The 17,662-nt window shown below is 42.6% G+C and overlaps 1 long non-coding RNA gene across 1 annotated transcript; it reads left to right on the top strand.

Moving 5' to 3' along the window:
- Window positions 1–229: 229 nt before the first annotated feature.
- On the top strand, window positions 230–807 carry LOC130201587 (uncharacterized). Its single transcript, XR_008833215.1, has 3 exons — window positions 230–494; window positions 618–656; window positions 753–807. It is a non-coding gene; the product is annotated as an uncharacterized LOC130201587 (long non-coding RNA).
- Window positions 808–17,662: the final 16,855 nt, after the last annotated feature.

The raw sequence follows: 17,662 nt of genomic DNA on the forward strand, positions 1-17,662 counted from the left end.
TCTTTCAAATGATGCCTGTGAGGCACTTGACGTTGAGACTGGTTGACTTCCAGGCTGCTTTGGAATAAGGATACCTCTGAGGCAGCCACCAGTTTTTGGATAACTCTGAGGCATCATAGGTCGTGTTGACTGCCAGGCTGCCTAGTCGTTGGTATACAGGTTAACTCACAGGCATCCAGTTGGTTTTAGATACCTGTAAGGCATCTAGACGGACATTAAGAGGGCTGACTCCCAGGCTGCTTCCTAACACTGGTTAGCTCTCAGGCAGCCAATTAGCTTTGGATGCCTGTGAGGCACTTGATGTTGAGACTGGTTGACTGTAGACTGATATCCCTTAGTTAAATTGTCCTCATGCCTCCTCATACAGATAGGCCTATTGAATAAATCTGCCAGATTATTTTTAACATTGCATATGCCTAACATTATGTGATAATACTAATCACACTCATATTGCCTTTCTCTTTCAGTTCATGAAGAAATGGCGCCCAGGAAGGGTAAGGTTCAACCTAGACCTACTTTAATGACTAAAAAAAAGTCTCTTTCACACACTGACATTTAACAATGACTTCAATAATTCCCAAAAATACTTATTAGTTCCTTGCAATGTCTTTATACAGTAGGATGGAAGCGGAAGGCCCTGCAGGTGTCAAAAGGTGGTAAGTTATTCTTTATCTTGCCATCTGGACTCGAGTACTACAACACTAGTTCATCTCCTCATATAGCAAATTTGGTTACTTCTTGTTACTTTATAGGACCATCTGCAAAGATCGCAATTTTCCACCAGTCACCACTGGTTGGTGGAGCCTCGCCCAGCCCCAACCCCATCTAGCCCTGCTGCTCCATCCACCCTTCCTGCCCCATCCGGCCCTGCTGCTCCACCAAGCCCTACTGCCCCATCCCAGCCGGCATTTCAGAATGTCCACAGCCTTTTGAGGACATGCTCAGGGCATCGGAGCAAAAGGTGAAGTGCACAGCTAGGCATAGGTTTCTTCAAGACAGGTTTATATTTTTAGTGGTAGTGTGGTAGTAACAGTGCTGAGACCATTTGTGATGGGATCTGGGAAAACCAGTCACATGGTGAAATTTGACCTTTGGAAGCTGACTTCAAGCTTGTTTCAAATATGTTTTCATTATTTGTCTGTTTCAAATGTTATGATTGCCCAAAGTCAGCTGATCAGTTAGATTTCATGGAATAGAATTTTGACAAAACAACTTTAAAGAGAGGGGTTCTAAATAGACTGGCTGGTTGAATAAAGCACATTTTAACACATTCAATTAATGAAAAACAAGTAGATATGTTTAGGGATGATAGACATGTTATAGAATAATAATTGAATCAAACCCAATTTCACCAAAATACTGAGTTTCGACCTACTAGTATTTTCACTCTAATCTCAAAAATGTCCCTTTTCACCATGTGACTGGTTTCCCAGAGCCCATCACAGTTTTGGGTTATAGGAACATCTGTTGGGATGGCAGTAAAGACAGAAGGGCTATGTACAGACATTACATGTGTACAATACTGTACTGTATGTAAAGAAGATGAAATCCTAATATTGTTACGAATAATATTGTTGAAACATTGAAACCTTCTTTGAGTGTGACTCAGAAATTATTTTTACAAAGATACCAGATAACGGTGGAGGAGATCAGGAGGAGGACTGCTCCACCTGATTGCAAACTATTCAAAGACAGACCACAACAAGCGGCAGATACAAACTGTCCATCACGACGGGCATTTAAGCGCAGGCGAAGACAGCGAACCCGTAACTAGTCTTTCCCCAGTTTTCCGACCTGTCCCACACTGCCCCAATAAAATATTTAGATAATATTTATAGTGTATTAAATTCTGCCATCCTTCGTGCTTAGTAAACTAAGCTGTTTGCGTGTGAAATTTTGTTTTACCATTTTACTGTGTGTATGAGGGTTGTATTTGGCCTTTATTTTCAATAAAGAATATGTCACACCCCATCAGTCATGTCTCCTCCATCATGTGTGTGTCCTCTGACGATACATTTAAAAAAAATAATTAATGTAAGTTGGGGTTTCATTAACTTGTAACACTCTACTGGAATAAACCCTTATGTGAAGCTGTAGAAATTAGTGTTGACATAGTGTTACCATGACTATTTGCCTTAATCCACATGCCTAACATGTCGGATCTGTAATTTACACCATGCGATTTCAGGCCCAGCTAGCTAAATTATCAGACTAGTTAAATCAAGATGCCAAGTTCAATACACTTCCAATTCACGACACATACACAGTGATGTAGAACATGAAGATATTTAATTAATGAACACAACAAACAACAAATTGCTAATTGTTAATATTTTCAATGTGTGTCAACACACTTTTAAAATATCCACCACCACCTCTACCATTCCTGGCCCCAAGGTGTGCGTGAGGAGGTCAAATTGATCATTTGACCTCACCTGGTTGGCGAGGTGCTGGAGCTGTTGTCTGGAGGAAAAGATAAACATAAATTCAGGATAAATAATGTCTATTAAACCTGTCAGAGCCCAGATATAGGATGTGGAATATTGCAAATTACTTGAACTCCGTGGCTCTCCCTGTGGCCACAGTGGGGTCTGATGCCGCAGCATGGCCACTTCTTTAAATTCGATGCTCCTGGCAGCCAGAGCACCCACGGAGGAGCACAGGTCCTAGGCTTCGCCTTAACAAAATGGGAAAGACATATCATGACACGAACACAGTATTAAATTCAGATTTGATGCACATACCAATGTGACAATGAAACACTTATTGACACTGGGGTGTAATAGTTTGGAGCTGGCTTTCTGAAGTTCTTTATTGATATAAAGTAGTCTTTAAAGTCTTTAAAGTAGTTATTTATTGATATAAAGTAGTCAACACTACCTATGATGCCTCAGAGTTATCCAAAACTGGTGGCTGCCTCAGAGGTATCCTTATTCCAAAGCAGCCTGGAAGTCAACCAGTCTCAACGTCAAGTGCCTCACAGGCATCATTTGAAAGATAACCACTAACCATTAACAATCACTCAAATACAGTGATTAATCTGCAGTAATTAATCTTACTTTGTTACCTAATATTTTAACCAGATTTAGCTCGCTAGCAGGTAGAAATGACATTACCACAGCTAAGATTAGCATAATCTATCTGCTAGCTAGCAGGTTGAAATAACATTACCACAACATTAGCCGGCCCAAAAATAGCTACGTACCTTTGAAATTGTTGAACCAAGTGGGATAAATGCGCTCCAAATGCGCTCCAAGTGGGTTTGGCTCCAAATGCGCGGGTTTGAATATGCAATGCGCTCCAAAAAGTGGATTTGAATATGCGCTCCGCTCCAAGTGGGGGTAGCGCATTGATTGGATCAGAGTTTTGGGGGGCGGGACCACCTTCCGGCGCCTTCCAGGCAGCGGCTGCCTGGAAGGCTCCGGTGAGGGCTCAAAACACCATCGAGCCTTTTGCTCACACGAGGAATTCCAGCAATGAAAACAGGATTTTTTTCCCCCTCTCGGTTGTAGATTCGTTTTGATTTACAAGAAGAATACAGTTTGTCAAACTAAACTCCCTGAAGTGTGGTTTTTCTTTTCTTCCATTTCTCCTGTCGCGGCCTCCTAAGATATAAAAAAAAAAAAAAAAATCGATTCCCTCGCCCGAGTTGCCGAGTGAACAGAAATGTGTGGGAACATTTCTCCGGCATCCCCTTCTGCATTACCAAGTGTGTTTTTGATTGTGATGTCAGCCCCATAAACACACACAGGTCGATCACACGCCTGCCGTGCAGGCTGCTCAAACACTCTGAGCAGAATGGATATACAGCATATACCATGGATTATGTTTTTTTCTCCCATCATTCAGCAATTTCTATATGCGGCGGAATAAACAAAACGGTCTAATTCTAGTACAAAGTTCCGACACAGAATGCAAACTATCAGCTATCGTGGTAATAATGGTATTACCTTGAAGGTAATACCATTTGTAGGATTATCAAACCTCTTTCAGCCAGTTGTAAGTAATGTGCGATGCAGCTTTTACACGTCTTATTTCCAAATACGTAAGTGAAGTCTTGTCTTATTGGAACGAGACGTAACATTTCCATAACACGTCTGAGCCGAAAGCTGTCACAGAAACATAACGGCTTCAGCAGCACGAGGTTAAATAAACCGAGGGAGATTAAATCGGCACGTTCCGCCTTGTTGAGAGTGATGCAATAAATGCATCACGCTGCAGTTATCATCTCTCATGTATCAGTCTAATAAACCACAAGAGACTAAGTGACAACATTTTTCAGTGCGTTCGTTGTCTGGGCGATACATTTTTTGCCATATCAGTCGATGACTGAATAAGAAAGCCTCCCTTGCAGTGCGGGGCAAGTGGTAGACAAAAAAAGAAACTCACTTGTATTAACAGAATTAGAAAAATAAAAAAAGAGCTGCGACTAATGATGATTTTCAAGTTTGAATTAATCAGCAAATTATTTTCTTGATTCCTTGTTTAGTCTGAGAAATGTTAAATATCTTGAAAAAATGCACTTCACAATTTCTAAGAGCAGAGGGCCACGTCTTCAAATTGCATGTTTTGTTTGACACATTTTTCAAAACACAAAGATATTCAAATTACTACCATGTGACAAAAAGAAGCAAATCATTTCGTCTCAAAATTGCTGATTAATTCACCGGATGTTTCTATATGTGGGATCCAGAGCGTGACGCAGAGATGCTGTACACGGCTCTGGTAGTAACCTGTCAATCACAGTAAGCCCCGTCCCTAAAGCATACTCCGCTTTATGGGTCCATTTGACTCTAAATGGACCCATAATTTACTCAATGAACATCATTGAAGAAGACTTGAAACTACAGATGGAGACCATGAGCTCGTGTTTACAATGTTTGCTGAGGGAATAAATGGAGTGAATTCCTTATTGGAAAAATCTTTAATTATTAATCAGCTCATTATTTAGACTCTAATAAGAATAATCAGACAAGCACTTCCTCTCGATGGTTTATAGATACATTTTCATTAATCTCATCTGCATGCATGGATTTAAGAATATCCAGCAAAATAGTTTATAAGCGAGTAAACGGGAATAAAATTCACAAATTCATTGGGTTTTGTAAAATAGGCCATACAATTCTCCATCTTATAAATGATGAAGTTCATGAATGACACTTGATTGGGAGATTCACTGGAGATTCCTTGATGCAGTCTGTGAGAGAACAGAGCGCTGCTTCCTGTCACGCATTTAATGCCAAATATCTTCGACTGCAACTAATCATTTTCTATTGTCAATTAATGTGCCAATTATTTTCTAAATGGAGTTGATTATTCCATGAAACAGTCCAAAATGATCAGTTTACAATAATATGGAGACGAGGAGAAGATGAACTGTCTCACATTTAATGGAGCTGCAACTTTAAATTGTTTGGCTATTTAAAAAAAATAATATTATTATTCCTGTCATGTCCGAATAAAGCCATAGAGCAGAACATTGAAAGTCTCTCGTGTCCGTAGGATGAACAGACATTTCTTGGACAGATTATTACTATTATTATTATGATTAAGTGTTCGTAATAAAAGTGGGCAAAAGGATAGTAACAGAAAATCAATAATATTAGTACTCACAGAGATGTTGGAAAATCATTGAACAAAAGCAAATCTGTCTCTTTCCTGGAGGGCTTCTTCTATTGCACTCATTTATTTAGGCGGCGCATCATGGCGGCTTCCTCGAGTCGCCGAGAGCTGCGATCGGGAGCGGCGTTGCAAAGATTCACGCGCCGCGCTCGTATCTTGAGCTGCTCGACACCGACAGATGCGGAGGGAGATATTCAGTTGGATTGAAGGGGACGGCGTGTTATCCATGTTCTGGCTTTCCCAGATCAATGACAGTACAGCAGGCACGCTGCTCCTTTGTCTCCGAGCTTCACTCGAACAAATAAAGAGCTTCGTTCCAACGTCGCTCAGAAACGAACGGCAAAACTAAAGTTGGATTCTGTGAAGTGAGTAACCTGGGTTCATCCCGCTCAAGAGCTCGTTTGGGTTGGGTCACGTCTTTGTCTGCTGCAATGAGCTGCACACGCATGCAGACAGTTGTTAGATTCAAGGCCTTTTCATACTTCATGCTCCGATGGTCTTGAAGAGAAGTCATGAAGGTCTGCTGTGAATTCAGAATTCATCCAGATTCACTTCAATCATGCGAAGTGAGACAACGAAAAGCTACAAGGACTGGAACATATAGGAAACTACCGTTCAAAAGTTTGGGGTCACTTAGAAATGTCTTTATTTTTCAAAGAAAAGCACTGTTTTTTCAATAAAGATAACATTAATCAAAAATACACTCTCTACATTGTTAATGTGGTAAATGACTATTCTAGGTGGAAGTGTCTGGTTTCTAATGAAATATCTCCAGAGGTGTATAGAGGCCCATTTCCATCAACTATCACTCCAGTGTTCTGATGGTACATTGTGTTTGCTAATCGCCTTAGAAGACTAATGTCTGATTAGAAAACCCTTGTGCAATTATGTTAGCACAGCTGAAAACAGTTATGCTGGTGATATAAGCTATACAACTGGCCTTCCTTTGAGCTTGAAGTTTGAAGAACAAAATTAATACTTCAAATATTAATCATTATTTCTAACCTTGTCAATGTCTTGACTATATTTTCTATTCAATTTTCAATTCATTTTATAAATAAAAGTGAGTTTTCATGGAAGACACGAAATTGTCTGAATGACCCCAAACTTTTGAACAGTAGTGTACTTCACTGCTACTGGTGGAACATTATCATTTGAGAGATTAAAGTTAAAGATCAAATATATATATACACATGCATATACACACATATACAAGAGTATGTACACAAAATAAACTTTCATGCTCCATTTCCTGCATAAAAATGGCATTAAACGCATGAAGAACATGTATCCGATCATCCGTACAGGTGTTTTTCTTTAAATTTGTTTAGATTGCTAGTTAATTTATTGTTGTTGTGTAGGCCAATGAACTATCTTCAAAACATTTTTTTAAAACAATTTTGTGATCTTCCATTGGAGCCATCGCTTCATTTTTACTGTGTTCATAGACTACTTATTGTCTACTTTAATACGGGCACCATAAACTACCACCAAGTCTGTGAAGACGCTAATAGGATTTCTGTCGGTGTGGCTGCATGGCGCTGATCTTTGTGAACTGGACTGAGGATCTTCTGGAGCCACTTCTGCACCAAATGTCTGCATATTACTTCATTTGAATATTTGCAAATAGCAAATAGCAGCTTTGACAATTACTTTGATGTGTGTCTTATTTGTGCAGGTGGATAGCTTTAAAAACCCTTAAACAGTGCAATCCTTTTGTGATTCCGTCTCTCGGTATTCTGCGGACAGCTACTGGTTTCAGTTGGTTGCAGAGTTGCTCTTAGCGCCCCCTGCTGGCACGGTTCTACAACCGTTTTTACATCCAGTATTTCATTAGATCTTTGACCAATAAAATATTGACAGACCCTTTTGATCTGCTCCTTGTAGGGGTGTTTTCTGTGGGTACTAAATCATATGCAGACCGTAGCCGCTGTATTTGTATGCATGCACATATAGCTTCTGTGAAGAGGAAATTCTTCTGCACATTTCTCTTTAGTCCACATTTGATTTATTTATGAGGTGAGTGTTAAAAGCCTCTTGAAGTCATTTATTACTCGAAATTGTTTATCGGATCCTTGTTGATGTTTCCGATGAAGTAAATGCAAACGGTGGTTACACCTGATGCAAAGAAATGATAACCTTCTGCAGAAAAGTGTGCGTGTGTGTAACGGCGTTAGAAACAGTCCTTTTCATCATTGCCCAACACATACATTAGGGAAATATCAGCCGAGTTTACATGTCACAAACCCACAAGCAAGACGTCGCCTGCTCCGCTCATCACTTGGTGTGTAGTTGTAAGGCTCTGTTCAGTGTATCCTCCGTCTACTCTGTGTCTTTAAATTTTTTTTAAATATGGCAGGCAGCTGTTGTGGTTTTTGCATCAATTGGAGTTGTGTCACAGAAAGTCAGCCGTATTATTACATTATTTTCCACAATAAAAAATACATTCAGGAGCAGCTTTAGTGTCATCTATGCCCCAGGCAAAGATCGAGTCCTGGAGGTGTATTGGCAACATTTAAAAAGATCTCCGTCCTGAAGTCCCAGCACGCCTAAACACTGCAGGAAACCCTGACCGTGTGTGGTGTGACGGTCAGATGGAGAACCAAACTGTTTACTGGCGGTTTCAGTAGACAAAGCCAAGCGAGAATTTACCACGAGGGACTAAAAACGCTACTCACTCACTTAAATAAAGATAATGGGACCGGAAAAAGATTATAAGCATATACTTTAAATTGTAATCTGCAATCACGAGTGTCAACTCGGGGCACACAAGCATGTGGTTGCAACTACATTTCGCAATTCTGGTGACCAGAAGCAGTGTTGCCCAATTTAGAGGAGGCTAAAGCTGGATGAATATATTTTCAGTCGAAGTACAGAATCAGCTGGCGAAGTTGAGCTTCATCCTTTTTAATCCCCTTTGAAAGCAGCAGGCACTTTACAAAGATGTCACATTGACATCTGTCCAAGATGTCATAACTAGCATATTAATTCTTGACCCACCGTGAACAGATCCAGGTGGAGGTTGGAGCCAAATTTGAAGAAAGTCCCTCCAGGAGTCCACGAGATGTCAAGTCCAGGAGAACGGTGCGGACGGAGAACTCAAAATGGCTCTCACACGGCGGCATAAGAGAGCTTTGCACATTTAACTAACATTTCAGGAGACACGGAAATAAGGAGTACAATTTAGTTTTTTGTGCATAAAAATATAGAATACAACCAGACTTATCGATCATTTCAAGCACAAGAAGTCTTGTGGTGCTCACGACATCACTGTGCAAAAGCACGGAAGGTTGTGTCGCGACTTCGCTCAATCTGGATGAATCAACAATGGGGTTGGACCTTTGTTTAAATCCAGCCTGCAGATGTCATGCATCTATTATTCCTGCTGCACTTTGATGGCTTACGGTATTGCAGTGAAGGGGGAGCCTCCGCCTTATACGTTCTACAAGCAGTGGTGGACGTTTTTATTGGGAAGGCTCACTCGTTACTCTCACCCAGTGCAGACTTTGCCTTAATTGCATCGACACGTGTGTTTTAAATGCTCCAACACAACAGGAAGTCAACTTATACGACCTTTGGTGTGTACATAAACCAGCCGGGTTGAAGCCGATCCAACCTCCCTCCCCTATGCGGGCTGACCCACTGCAGGGTAGCACGCTGCAGGTACATTCAAAAACAGATGTCAGCACCCCCAGGAGGGGACAAACTGGAATTTAAGAGAGAGGTGAGGCTGACAGTCTGAAGTGAAGAGGGCAAGAGATTAAAAAGGTTCCCCCGCTGCGTTTGTTGGGTAATCTACGAGGCCTTTTGTTGACTAATTGTGCCCACGGGCTGTCTTGGCACCCGTCTTCTCTGGAGCTGTGGTCATTGAGAGAGCCCAGGCGGAGAGGGAATTCCTCCCGACGCTCCGAGCTGCTCCGTGAGCTCATGTGCACATTTTAAACAACAGGCCCCGCATTTGGCCTTCGTTTGTCTCCTTTTTTGAGAATAACTTCAGTCGGCACGCTAATCACACCCACATAGTAAATGGCAATTTACAGTTCGCATGGTATGTCCCAAGAGGCGCGGTGGCACACTGGGAAAACATTTCCCCTGATGGTATTTCTGTATTCCATTCATTATGGCTCATTGCAAATTCGACCCTAGTCACGTACTTGTTTATTTGGAAAGAGGTTTGGCAACTTGTCATCACAGGAGGTTTGATTTGGAAAGGGGGAAGACGTTGAAACAGAGCTGATGACCAAAACCAAAAGAATCCTTTGCCGCCACCCACCCCCCTCAGGGGTGAAATAAAACGTTGTAAAGTTCAAGTTGCCGGTATCACTACAGCTACTCAACTCAGGGCTGAACATCTCAGATCATTTTCCCCTTCTCAAACTCCTCGACTCCTCGTGAAGCAGCGCAACTGTATGACTGCGTGTGGACCAGATCGTATCCTTTCCGTCACCACCAGGTGAGGGAAAATCCATATGGCGCCGGCCTCGGAAAAAGCCTGTTGGTGATCCGCTAAGTCGAGCCGGTGCTGAAGGGACTCCTCTCTAATCCAGTTCCTGATAAGCGCACAGAAATGGACGGACTGATTGCCCAGGTGGGACGCCACCCGGAGCATTTGTGCCACGCCGCAGCCACCGAGCTGCTGAAAGGCAACCCCATCAGTGGAGTGAAGCCGAGGGCCGGATCTGGGTTGGATGATGTCGTAATATGTGCAGAAAACAGGATTTGGCTTCAGCGCATCACAAGGTCACGGTCACTTTGGTCCCAGACGGGTCTTTGCTGGCCCCTCATCACATTCACCGCTAGCATCCCTTGTTCGTCGACTGCACCTGTCGACTAGAGCCGGCCTGCCGTTTTCTCACTCGTAGAACTTTCACAAGACACCACCAGGGGACGGCTCGCAACCACCACAGCCACGAGGTTCCACCTTTACATTTTTTGGAGCGTTTTTTTAAAATGAGAGCTTCGTGTATTCTAGATATAGATAAATACTTTATTAATCCCCAAGGGGAAATTTGTCAAATTTCTAGGGATGCTTCGTGATGCTGATGACCGTGGCCAGTATAACTGTAATCATTAAAAACATTAAACATAAAGGAATCACTTTGTTTAGTTTAGTTTATTTCGATCAGCAATACTATACAAAAATCAAAATTTCAACAAAAGAAGAAAGTGGCCGACCGAAAGGGTCAAGGCTGAAGCTATCAAGCTTATAAGTGCCCTAACCTATGCTTTCATGAAAATACTTATTTTAAAGAACCATTACATATACCTATATATATATATATATACATAAACATATTTTTGTTTTGTTGATTGTTTTATGTATATGTAAGGAATCACTTTGCCTTACATTAGTTAAGTAAATACAAAATCTTTATTGCATCATCGATCGGATGTATGTTTTATCCAACCTATTGAGCTAATTATAAACAATAAGGCTGCATTGATAAAGGATGAATAGATGAAAATATTTATCTATTATACATATTTTATTTAATAAGCTAATTATAAACAATAAGGCTACCTTGCATTGATAAAGGATGAATATATGAAAATATTTATCTATTATACATATTTTATTTAATAAGCTAATTATAAACAATAAGGCCGCATAGATAAAGGATGAATTGATGAAAATATTTATCTATGATACAAATTTTCTTTAATAAGCTAATTATAAACAATAAGGCCACCCTGCATAGATAAAGGATGAATAGATGAACATATTTATCTATTATACATATTTTCTTTAATAAGCTAATTATAAACAATAAGGCCACCCTACATATATAAAGGATAAATAGATGAAGATATTATTTGTGTGAATAGATTCTTTCTAACTTGATAAATCCTGTATTTTAAATGAGGTTTTATTTCCCCCTTCAATACACCTAATGAATGATAAAGCTTATTTAAATAGCACAATCAGGATTAATGAAGTGATTTGCAAAACAAACTTTTCAGACTGAATCTTGAACTTCAACATCTACAAACCGAGGCGTAGAACGATCCTTTCTGAAGTCAGAAGCCGGCAGTCGATACATGTTCACCTTTCCAGAGGTGATGCACTCACTGTTGATGTGACTAAACTGGAGTAGTCAATATACATAAAGCATTACAGTCTCCTCAACTTATTTCTAAGACGCTTTCCAAGCCCAGATACATTCAAAAGGTCAGACATGCTCTGACTGATAAACAGATCCGTAGTAAAGGCAGCCAACAAAAAAACCTATTCGTCGAGGAGCAGAGTAGTTCATTGCCAGAAAATGAATCAACTACTTTGAGAATCAATTAATCGTCATAAAAAAATTAAAAAAGTTAGGCAAAATTGTTAATCATTCTCGAGTTCCAGCTTGTTAATTGCATTTGTACCTCTAATAATAAATTGATCTATCTTTGGTTCCTGGACAGAAACAATGAGGACATCCTCCAATGGACACATTGGAGGATGGTCTTTTATGACAATGTTTAGACCTTAATTTGTATCTGGAGGTTAACAATGTGCTTCGCCAACTAAGTCTTTAGAAAATTCCACATTTTAACAAGCCGAGGGAGGTAAACACCACATTATGTGATGCATGCTTTTATCCAGAAAACCTTCAAGTAGAATGAGTCACATCGGCAGAAAAATAAAAACTTCTGTGTCCTTCGCTTTGAAAGAGATTGGTAGAAATCTTTATTCGGGCTACAATGAGCGGCGCTTGCAGAAAGCTCTCCCCGTGTCTCCAGTGACGGACCTCGACAGCGTTAACGAGGACATTTAAGTTTGAGAGCGGCAAAAAAGAACAATTAAAACCCCCAAAATGACAAAATCTCACAATTAAATGTGAAACCTACAACCGCAGGACGCTTTCTCACCGCCGACCGTGCCGTCCGATGAGGCCCTGACGTCGTCACACGTCTACGTCCTCGCACCGGCTGAGCTGCTTTTCTGCATGTTGGAGACACTTTAAACATGCCGTGTGCTCGATTAGGGGGAGAGCTGCTGGCTGCGCCGCAGACGGCTGCGTGCCCAGGCTGGCGTCTGCGTTGATGATGTCACAGCAGAGCCGCGACCACGAGGCTGGCTGCCACCGAGCTGCCTGGCAAGCAGGTGGACTCTGGCTGGCCGACAACAGTGTGTGAAAATGTGTGTGTGTGTTTATCTCCATTCCTACACTTTTAGATATCAAGGTGTATAATTAACGGACCGTAGTTGATCGGTGATCCGCGAGGTCCCCCGCGGTTCGGCACGCACGTCAACCGTGTGGTTATTAAGATGAATAGTGTGAAATTGTTTTCAGTTTTACTGACAGCGATTCAGTAAAATATGGGATCGGGAGATCGGCGTTAATACTTCCACATCGCAATGAGAACAATAAATCTGAGTTTATATCCGCGGGAGGAGAGCTGGTAACAGCGGAGCTCACAAACACAGCGAGGTGCCACAGAGTTACACTGACCGTGTTTACATGCATTCGAATAACTGGCTTAGTCGGACTGAAATCGAATTATCCGTTTCATGTAAACACCTTTGTTCGACTATGTGCGGTCCGACTACGATCCGATTAACACCCCTGGATAACTCGATCCGGTTGATAATTCGACTATCGCGGCATGTAACGGTGAATTGGATTAGGAACTGGACTTTGCATCTTTGCGCATGCTTGAGATCCCGCCTCCCTCCCTCCCATGTCGTGACCCGGAAGTCGAAAGAGTCGAAAGAGACGATAATGTCACTATTAACATCATGCAAGAATAGTAGAGGGATGGAGCTTCGCCTTGCTCTCTGTTCGCCATCTTTCTCGAATTGTTGATGTTGTTGTTGTTGGTTGTTGTTGGTAGTGGTGAAGAGGTCAAGCGGAAATGACTGTATCACCACGAGTTGTAATGAAAACAGCGCCGCCTATCGTATCGGATATGACATGCTTTCAAAGGCCAATGATTCAAATCACTCACTGCCATGTACAGTATATTGGGATAACAGCAGATCCCCCAAAAGATAGCAGAGTCCGACTAAAGCAAGATTAGAATTATACCATCATGTAAACGCACTGATTGTGATGCGTTCAGGCTCAATTCACCAACGACCTGTTACTAGCTCTAAGCAGCTTATAAAACATAGCATACACGGCAAATTCAGCTTTAATCATCAATAAAAACACAATCTTGTATTTCCTAATCACTTGAATTGTATATCGAATCGTCTATGGAAATGTATATTTCTGCAAAAATCTATAAATAAAAGAGTTCAGCCCCGCAGCATTTGAATATGAGATCTGCCTCTCGTCGGCGTGAGGTTCTGTGGAAGCTGAGCGGTAACCCGGCGGTCCTTTCACCCGAGAGCGGTCGGCGGTCCCAGCGAGGCGTCGTGACCGAGGTTAGCGCAGGAAGGCGCTCCCGTTTAGAGCCCCCCCCCCCCCCCCCCATCTCTTCTCTTAAACCCTCCATCTATTCGCATATCTTTAACTTTCCATATCTTCTGCTCTCGTTCCTCTCTTCGAACGCCACCCTCCTCCCCAGCCCGTTTTGTTCTCCTGTCATCTTGCGATGCATCCGCCACACACAGGTATGGGATTATGCTCAGGTGCTGCTCTGCGTGTTCGTAACAAGCCGGGCAGTGAACGAGCCGGGGAGTGAGACACACAAAAGCCAACCGCTCGCTGAAGAAATTGGCTGCCTCGATTTTCATCGAAGGGAGGGAGAGAGAGAAGAAAAAATGCCAGTGCTCGGGGATTCCTGCTAATTGCTTACACGTTCCCCTCTTCCTCCGGCTCGATTAAAGCCAGGCCACCATCTTCCTTTCAAGTCTGCTGCTCTCCAAGCAGCCTTCTACTGTACGCCGCTTCTCATCTGTGGTGGTGGTGGTGGTGGTGCCCCTCGCCGACAGATCTGCACAGATGCAGCTACAACCGAATCGATTCGAGGCAGCGGGAGAACAAATGCCGGCGCCAAAGCCTCGTCTAGCGGAGATCTGTGTGCTTCCCCCGCATGTGAGGTCCTCATGTGAGGTCCTCATGTGAGGTCCTCATGTGAGGTCCTCATGTGAGGTCCTCATGTGAGGTCCTCATGTGTGGTCCTCATGTGTGGTCCTCATGTGAGGTCCTCATGTGAGGTCCTCATGTGTGCGCGAAAATAAGTGATTTGGATTATTTCACATCGGAGGATGTGACCTTTTCAAATCAGATCAAAGAAAAACACGTTACGGCCTTTTGTAATCAAATTCCAGCTGGGTATTTATACAGGGTTCTTACACATGTTGACCGATGGATTTCCAGGACTTTAAACCACATTTCCATGACCGAACTGAACTCTCGGTGTATACATGGACATTTTTGAAAATGTAGTATTCAAACAATGAGAATTACAAAGCATACAATACACCTTAAATGACACAGATTACATCATCCCGACCGCTTCCTGAGCTGCTGTTGCTCTGGCCAGCGAACTTTCCAGTTAACCCTCCTGTTACCTTTAGGGTCCATTTGACCCCATTCAATGTTTAATGTCGGTGTTCTTTGGGGTCAATTTGACCCCAGGCTGTTTTTCACTGTGTCAAACATATAAGAAATATCAACTTTTTTATCTATTTAAAGGGCTATTTAGGTAGTCAACAAACAAACATAAAGTACCTCACACTTAAACTTGGGAAACAATATTAATTCTAATAATTTTCTGGAGGTTTTAATTGCTGGCGTCAAATTGACCCCAAGGGTAAAATATGTCAGTAAATATAAAGGTAACAGGAGGTTAAACATTGAATGGGGTCAAATTGACCCTAAGGTAACAGGAGGGTTAAGGTGCGTTCACTTGCAACGAGAACAAATTATAATTGTGCCGATAGTATGAGAGCGTATGCCAGCTTCGATTTTGAGCATCTTCCTTTCAAAAACATATGAATTATTTTAAACTCTGCGTAAATGAACACGTGAATATAACAACATTTCCATGACTTTTCCAAAACTTTTATGATTGAAATTTTTTCCATGACTTTTCCAGGCCTGGAAATGACCATTTTAAAATTCCATGACTTTTCCAGCTTTTCCATGACCGTACGAACCCTGTTTATAGGTCTTTAACATCCCCGGTGGAAATCAAACCTCAAACCTCAGCAGTGTGGGCGCCCTGGATTTTAATTTGAGCGACCGTGGCTCCCCGTTGTTCTCCGGCTCGTCGGCCGGCGGTGAGCCTCGCACGCTAGCCGCCTCGTTCTGTCCTCCGCCACCCGAGGCCGGGCGCAGAGCGGTCGGCGTTGAGTCCTTGCCTTCAGCGTCCTCTTCACGCCGTGAGGTGAGATCCTTCCGCCCTCGAACGTCACTCGGATGATGGACGCCGTCGCGACGTGCGACGAGGACAAAAAGGACATCGGACCTCAAAGTGAGGGAAGACTGCAAAAAGAAACACACACACACACACACACACACACACACACACACACATCTTCTGGACGAGGACCGCACGTGACATGTAAGCAAACTAAAAAAGTACATGAGCTTCACCTCCGCGTGTCGTGTCAGAGATTATGTGCACGTTAATCTGACTTCTGGCTCTCACTCTGCCTCTGCTTAAAATCCGGAGACGATGGCAGGAGACAATCGGCTTTATTTCTGAACTAAAAGCATCTTTTGTATTTTTGAGAGAGCTTAAGAAATCTCCTGGGACGTAAACCAAAGTGTTCCCGGACATCAGTTTTCGCATCCTCGACTTTCACCCGCTGAAAACCTCTCAACGGTCAATATGTTTGAATCGCCACAAAAGGGAGAGTTTCAATCGACAGTTCGGTAACGGGGGAGAGAGGCCGACCGGATTTACACTCCGGACGGGGAAATAAAAACTCATCAGGGACAAGCAGAGAAGAAGGAGTCTGCAGCGGCGCTCCTCCGTCAAATGAAAGGGATGAAAGCGGGACGGGACCAAGACACGGGACCAAGACACAGGACCGGGACACGGGACACGGGACACGGGACACGGAACCGAGACCGGGACACGGGACCAAGACACGGGACCAGGACACGGGACCAAGACACGGGACCGGGACACGGGACCAGGACACGGGACCGGAACACGGGACCGGGACACGGGACCAAGACACGGGACCAGGACACGGGACCAAGACACGGGACCGGGACACGGGACCAAGACACGGGACCGGAACACGAGACCGGGACACGGGACCAGGACACGGGACCAATTTATTATTGCGTTATAATGCATTGTAACAGTGAACATAATGCATTATTAAAAGTACGAGTATCCTAATACACTTCAATCCTGGCAAAGAATGTTTACCGTTATAAAATATTACACCTTTTTTACGAGTGTGTATAGCGATGATCATACAGTGTTATAAGCAGCTTATAATGCATTATAGACATTACTATAATGACTAATACCTCCATTCGTAACCACAGTAGTAGAGTAGTGATAATTGTACTTCATTGATGTCACATGTACCTTATTGCAATACTCAGTGCTCACTAATCTGTCTGTAAACTGTCATTCATCACCCTGAGCTGCTGCTACACATTTCTGCTAAACAAATAGATGGTGATTACGATGAAGCTCAAGACAGCTCGTCATCCTCACACCGACGACCCTGGCCACCTGAACGACAGCTGTCATCACTCTTTGACCAATGCGGGGCGAACGGTAAAAAAAAACTCGGCTGTGGACACTTATTTTTACAAAAATATTTATGGATTCGAATATATCCAAATATATCCAATACAAGTGTATTTATATGTAAATGTGTGTGAGGGAGAAGGAAAAAAAACAAAGAAGGTGGAGAAAGACGGAGACATAAAGGCAAACGTGTGTGTGTGTGTGTGTGTGTGTGGTCTTCTTCATTCTGTGTTCCTTGAAGTGTGCATGATGAGTGTCCATGTTGACACATCTACATAATTGTGGTCTGTGTACAATGTAGATAGAATGAATCGTGTGTATAATTAATTACGTGCAGTGTGTGTACGGACAATAACTGTGAACCAGTCTGTGTGTGTGTGTTACTTTAAAAAGAAAAAAATGCTTCTGTGTGAATACACTTGTGCGTGTGACTTGTCTTGAT

The sequence above is a fragment of the Pseudoliparis swirei genome, chromosome 11 (assembly GCF_029220125.1).
Source record: "Pseudoliparis swirei isolate HS2019 ecotype Mariana Trench chromosome 11, NWPU_hadal_v1, whole genome shotgun sequence".
Taxonomy (NCBI): Eukaryota; Metazoa; Chordata; class Actinopteri; order Perciformes; family Liparidae; genus Pseudoliparis; species Pseudoliparis swirei.